Source organism: Oryzias melastigma, linkage group LG1, assembly GCF_002922805.2.
Source record: "Oryzias melastigma strain HK-1 linkage group LG1, ASM292280v2, whole genome shotgun sequence".
In the NCBI taxonomy this organism is placed as follows: Eukaryota; Metazoa; Chordata; class Actinopteri; order Beloniformes; family Adrianichthyidae; genus Oryzias; species Oryzias melastigma.
Window position 1 is genome coordinate 25430193 of NC_050512.1, and position 6628 is coordinate 25436820.

The window sequence follows — 6628 nt, forward strand, 5'->3', positions numbered from 1 at the left end:
TTGCACAAAAAAATCTACAAAACAGCACGACTGCAAAAGGTTGACTGCGTATATAGCAATGGAAAACTGTTCCATGTGGTTCTGCTTTACACAAAATCCAAAACCAACAAATGGCCCTCCATTCTAATTCTTCTTAGCATCTCCTAATGTATTCAACATGTAACCATCAGGGGAAGTCAAGGACAGCAGCATGTCCGACAGATTAAAATGGAAATGAGCTGTCCTGCAGACTCCACATGGTTTGTTGCTTCTGAACACCAGTGCAGATTGTTTTAATTATCTTCCCCCCCGAGTCTGCTGTCAAAAATCAAACAACTTCATCAGATTTAAGCAGAATTCGCTACAGATATTTAGCCAAATATTTCTGTAATTTTTTCCTTTTTGGCTTCTTGTCACCATGGAAACAGCAGAAAGAATATAAAAGCGGAATCATCAAATGACAGCTCTGTTTGGTGTTCCAGACATCCTCTGCAGCCTCATGAACCCACCAGAGAAAGCAAATGAAGCACCAAACGGAGTTTACTCACATAAAAAATGCTGCCTAATACGATCAATTAGTGTGTCTGCTGCTGGAGTCCAGGTATTTGAAACTGTCTGATGAGGCACTGGGGGGCGGGGGGGTGGGCTGGAACAAGGACTCTCTTGTTTCCATGCCGGGGGTTTCCTTGGTGCGCCCAAACAGAATCACGCTTTTCATTCAGGGACGGACAAGGTCAAGCAAAGAGCGCGAAATGCCGGCACACAAACAAGCACCTGCAGCTCGTGCCCCTCAAACGTGGTTAATCATCTGCAGCTCGCCGTTCTGTAAACCGTGTTTCAAAATATTCAGCAAGAGGGTCTGAACCGACCTCCATGTATCACAAAAATCTGTAAAAAATCCAACTTTAGGTGTCCAACGAGCCCCCACTTCTTCTTATCCATTTAATGCCTTTCCTTGAACCCAAAAATCAGATTTGTCATTGTAGGTTTTTGGACAAAACATCATCATTGACTAACTGCTGTTAACTTGGAACTCTCCAATGTGTCATTTGTGGTTTTAGTCCAAACTTTAGAGAAAATTAAACAAATTTAAAATTAAATTTTACAAAGTTTTTTTTATAAGTTTTAAAATGTTGACTTTTGTTACTGTTGGAAGATGTTTATAATTTATCAAGGTATTACAAACATGCAGCATTTCTTCTCTTGTTTTGCACTTTTCTCCATAGTTAGACATTTTTTGCACCGTTTATCCTTTTAGCAACACTTTAGCAATAGTTTAGCAGTTTTCAAGTAGATGAGTAAATTGCAGTTTATTACCAGATGTATTGCAGTCAGGCATTTCCTTAAACTCAAAATTGAGTTTTTTTAACTTTCTATTTGGCTTCTTCTTTAACTAATATAATATATATATATATAATATAATATTGGTTAACTAACATTTAACCAATAAGTTTTTTTAAACGTACAACATAAAACTTTAGTTTTGTTTCCAGTCTGTATCTGCTTAAAAACCCATTCCAAAGAAAAAATGCTTTTTTGTGTTTATAACATGTTCTTGTAGCATTGTTCTCATAGTAGAGGACCTATATAAAAGAATTTACAATTAAAATTGTGTTACAGAGTATTTCTTAATTCAAACCACAGTGGATCAAAAAACTGGATAATAGATGGTTGCTCTGCATCAACATTCCCACTCACAACACAAAAAAGGTATATCTAATGAGATACTACCACTGTGGATAAAATATGTCCTAAAAAATGACAAAGGCTTTTTGATTTTGGCTAAAAACTGCATAATTATAATTAAAAGATCACTGGGAATCATTTTACTATAGAGAAAAATATGGTTGGAGTTTAAGCATTTGGGCTTTTGCATTGTTTGTAATTATTTATTTTCTGGTTATGTTGTCAATTTGGCACTTAGTATAATCAATACTCATCCATCTATTCTCTGAATCCACCAAATTCCTTTTGGAGTCATAAGGGTTGCTGGAGCCTATCCCAGCTACTGTAGGACAGTCAGGGTACACCCTGGATGAGTCTGCAGTCAATCGCAGAGTTATAATCAATATTTGAGTACAAATTATGCTTTATCAGTTTACATGTTTCCATAACATTGCAATCTTTAATGTCTAAAAAAGGTTTCAAGAGTCTGAATTGTTAAAATATTGATGTTTGATTACAGAGAATTGATATTTGTCTGACACAAAAGCAGCAGCGAGGTACCTGACCTTTGCTAAACTCCTTCCGAAACACGAGACACGCAAACGTCACCTGGGCGTGCAGAACGAAACCATCAGGGTGACGCTGTGCTCGTCATGTGTCACATTTCATAAACAGAGCTCAGTCGCCCTGCAGACGGCGTCCAGCTCGCCGCAATAATCCTTGCAAGCAGAGCGGCAGCTGAAGCCCGACCCACGCCGCCGATCCCTGATTAGATTTAAAAATGGAGCAAAGTGAACAGCTGGGATCAGCCGGCTCTTTCATTCTGTTTCTTCATCTAAAAATAAATCCGAACAGTTTATCCGACCCTCTTCTTTGAAGCATGTGAGGTATGCGGGAGATGAGGAAGGAGGGAGAGGCTTCAGGTTAAGACTCTCCTCATGTTTCAAAACTCAGTGGCTAACCAGCTACATCTCCTGTTTACAGTTTAAACACTTGTATTTATATTCATCTGATACAATTCACATACTGTAAAACGCATTAGTGAAATAATGAGATTGTTAATAGTATAAAGTGTTACATTTACGATTCTCAAAAGGAGAAGTTCTAACAAAAATGTTCAGAACATTGTTCTGCTTCTCCTGGAGGGTGATTCAGTTTGGCCACTAGGTGGCGATCGCACAATAGCATTATACCTTACTCCAGAAGAAGAAGAAAGTATGAGCAAATAACTGTGTTTTAGATCATAAATGGTAACTTTAAAAATATTTCCTTAAAAAAGTTGGGAAAATTCATGCCTGTGAGTTTACAAAGCTGTTCATTTAGTCAGAAATGTATGTTTAATTAGCCATAATATTTTAGCATCACACTAGCGGACTTTAGCTTTAAGGGCTAAATCGATCTATATCTTTATGAATCGATTATTGATCTATTAAGGTTAAAGCGATTCAAATTGATGAACCGATTTTATCAACCCAACGCTACAAAAAATATTTAGAGAACTAAGAAATTATTTGTTAGTCTCGGATTTTCCAACTCAAAAAGTCTCGACGTCTCTAATGTTCATCCTAAATACATTTCAGCTGTGAGAGGCAGTTTAAGTGTTTCTTACGCTGAGTCTCTCACATCACTGAGGTTGGAGTTTGGACAGAAGACTGCTGAGCTGCATCCCAAAAGTCCCATACCTACTGTAAAGCATGGGGGTGGAAACATCATGCTTTGGGGCTCCTTTATTACAAAGGGGACAACTGATTCATATGAAGGAAATGATTTAAAAAGATTAGGGGCAAAAAACCTCCCATCAGGGACAACACTAAAGATAAAAGTGGTTGAATTCCCCAACACAACACTGATCCCAAACACATCACCCGAGCAACGGAGGAGAGGCTACGTAAAAAGCCTTTCAAGGTTCTGGAGTAGTCTAGCCGGCCTCTGGACATCAATTCAGTAAATACTTTCTGGGGGGAGTTAAGAGTCCATGTTTTAAAGCAACAGCCCCAAAATATGACAGCTCTAGAGAAGCTCTGCATGAAGAATGGACCAAAGTAACTGCTAAACCTGCTGAAGACCTACAGGAAACCTTTGACCTCAATCATTACCAACCAGGGTTACATCACACAGTATTTAGGTGAACTTTTGTTAATGAGTAAATGCCTTTTTTCCTGCAACATTATAAAAATATATTCTTAAAAAATATATAGACTTTCTGGAAGTGAATGTCACAGAATACCACAAAAATAATATCTGGAATCATATCTAGATTTGGTTCTTGTTCTTTTTAATAGAATGTTACGCCCCAGTTTGTCTAGGGGTGCGGGGCCTAACATAAAGATAAATTAAATAAAATGTGTAACAAAACACAACACAAGTGTCTCCATAAAAGTATAACAATATTTATTTACAAGAACAAAAACACCCAAACAATAACTAAAAGTGAAGCAAAAGGCTTCAGGGTGAACCAAGGCCAAAACAACAAACAAAACCCCAACTAACTCAACCCAGGGAGCTTACCTGCAAAAGAAACTGTAAAATAATGACAAACACTAACCTCCCTGGACTAACAGAAACAGGAGAAAACATTTACTAAAGAAAATGGCGGTTCACCCCTACAGCTTCACTTAACTTAAACCCAACACTAAACACAGAACACAGAGTGGGACCTAAACTAAACACCAAAGAAACTACAAAGTGTGCACAAAGTAAAACAGGTGGAGAAGTTCACTGAGCTGCAGTGGAGACATGTTGCAGCCCAGCTCCCTTCTCGTGGTCTGGAGTTCCAAATGGTGGTTTTAAAGGCTCCCCTCCTTCAGGTTTGACCAATGGGGAGCCACGCCTCCAGCACCACACCTGAAACAAATAAACAGAAAAACACACAAACAAAGATCCACAAAACACAAAGATGTCCCACTCTGACAAAAACCCACAAGACCAAAAAGAAAATAAAACCAAATACGGCCACAGCCGTAACACCCCCCAACTTAAAAGAAAACTTCCTCCCCCAAAGAAGTTTACCCCAAGAGGGTGTTCAACAAAATCTAAATGAATGTGAGGCACACAAAATTTGGAGTGCTAGTCACACAAAAAAAAAAATCCAAAATGGTAGCCACTCCAACCCAAATGCTGGCACAACACAAAACAAACTGTGTGCCAAAACAAAACTAAACAAGTTTGGTCAACAGATTTTCACCTTAGAAAAAAAAAACCTGGACAATGTGCCTCAGGTAACAGCTACACGAATGTATTGAAAATGTTACTGTCCTAGTAACATTTTCATTGTTTGAATGAAAGGAGAGCAGGTAACTGATTTTTGGAGTCTCAACTCCACACATGTAATATGATTTGGCAAAGAGGCCACACTACACCAAATAAGAATCCTCCAGATTCTCGAAAACAGACAAACCAAATGAATACTTGAAAATGAGTAATGAGCAAGGAAGTAGCAACATCCTCCATGGCAACCCTGGTCTGGAATAATGCAGCTGGGATTGCCCCTTTATCAGCTACAGCTGCAGGAGCCTCCACCCCTGCCTCCGCCCAATTGGGGTAGGTGGCATTGGCAACAAGTGTAGCAGCCTCCACTCCCACACTGTCACCTATATACCACCGCCAACATTTCAACCAGCCAAGGTCTACCTTTGGGTTGACGCACTCCCTGCTCAAATACAAAAATGCTCTCAGTTTTACCAGCAAAAGAAGTCCCCGACTTCACCAAATGTAAATGACAAAAAATGAATCATAAAGAAAAATTGCTAACCAAACAGATCCAAGTACAAACAAATTTCACAAAATTCAAAAAGTAAAAAGGGATCTGGGTGGATTTAGATCCCGGACGAGCCCCCAATTTATGTTACGCCCCAGTTTGTCTAGGGGTGCGGGGCCTAACATAAAGATAAATTAAATAAAATGTGTAACAAAACACAACACAAGTGTCTCCATAAAAGTATAACAATATTTATTTACAAGAACAAAAACACCCAAACAATAACTAAAAGTGAAGCAAAAGGCTTCAGGGTGAACCAAGGCCAAAACAACAAACAAAACCCCAACTAACTCAACCCAGGGAGCTTACCTGCAAAAGAAACAGTAAAATAATGACAAACACTAACCTCCCTGGACTAACAGAAACAGGAGAAAACATTTACTAAATAAAATAGCGGTTCACCCCTACAGCTTCACTTAACTTAAACCAACACTAAACGCCAGAACACAGAGTGGGACCTAACACAAAACACCAAAGAAACTACAAAGTGTGGACAAATCAAAGCAGGTGGAGAAGATCACTGAGCTGCAGTGGAGGCAAGTTGCAGCCCAGCTCCCTTCTCCTGGTCTGGAGGTCCAAATGGTGGTTTTGAAGGCTCCCCTCCTTCAGGTTGGACCAATGGGGAGCCACGCCTCCAGCACCACACCTGAAAGAAATAAGGAAAAAGAGACACAAAGATCCAAAACACATACAGGAGTCCCACTCTGAATAAAATCCACAGAACCAAAAAGAACCAACAGAACCCAAATACGGCCACAGCCGTAACAACATAAACATCATTCCAACTTTGTTGTTGCAAATCCCTTTTTAATGCTTCCAATGCCTTTTGTGATCTGTCTCTTCTTACTGATTCTGGTTTGATATGTGGCTTTATGTAATATTGTTCACAGACTGTAAATACTGGTAGGTGATCACTGACATCTGTCATAAGAATGCCACTTTTTCCCAGGTCTTTTGAAACATTTGTAAATATATTATCTATAATTGTTTCACTCTGTGGTGTGATTCTAGTTGGTTTGTTTATCAAAGGGCATAATCCCAGGCTATACATCGAGTTTACAAAGTCATTGCTTATCCTTGATACGCTTAAGTTACCCAGGTCAATATTAAAGTCTCCACATACATAGACGGACTTATTCTATACTCCACAGAACAAGTTAGTCATCTCATCAGTAAACGTTCCAACACAGGTGCCAGGTGCTCGGTAAACACAGCTAACAATGACAT

The 6628-nt window shown here is 39.1% G+C and overlaps 1 protein-coding gene across 2 annotated transcripts in view; it reads right to left on the reverse strand.

The window, feature by feature from the left end:
- Window positions 1-6628, reverse strand: part of neurl1aa (neuralized E3 ubiquitin protein ligase 1Aa) — a 67372-nt gene that overhangs the window by 7975 nt on the left and 52769 nt on the right. The window lies entirely within an intron of this gene.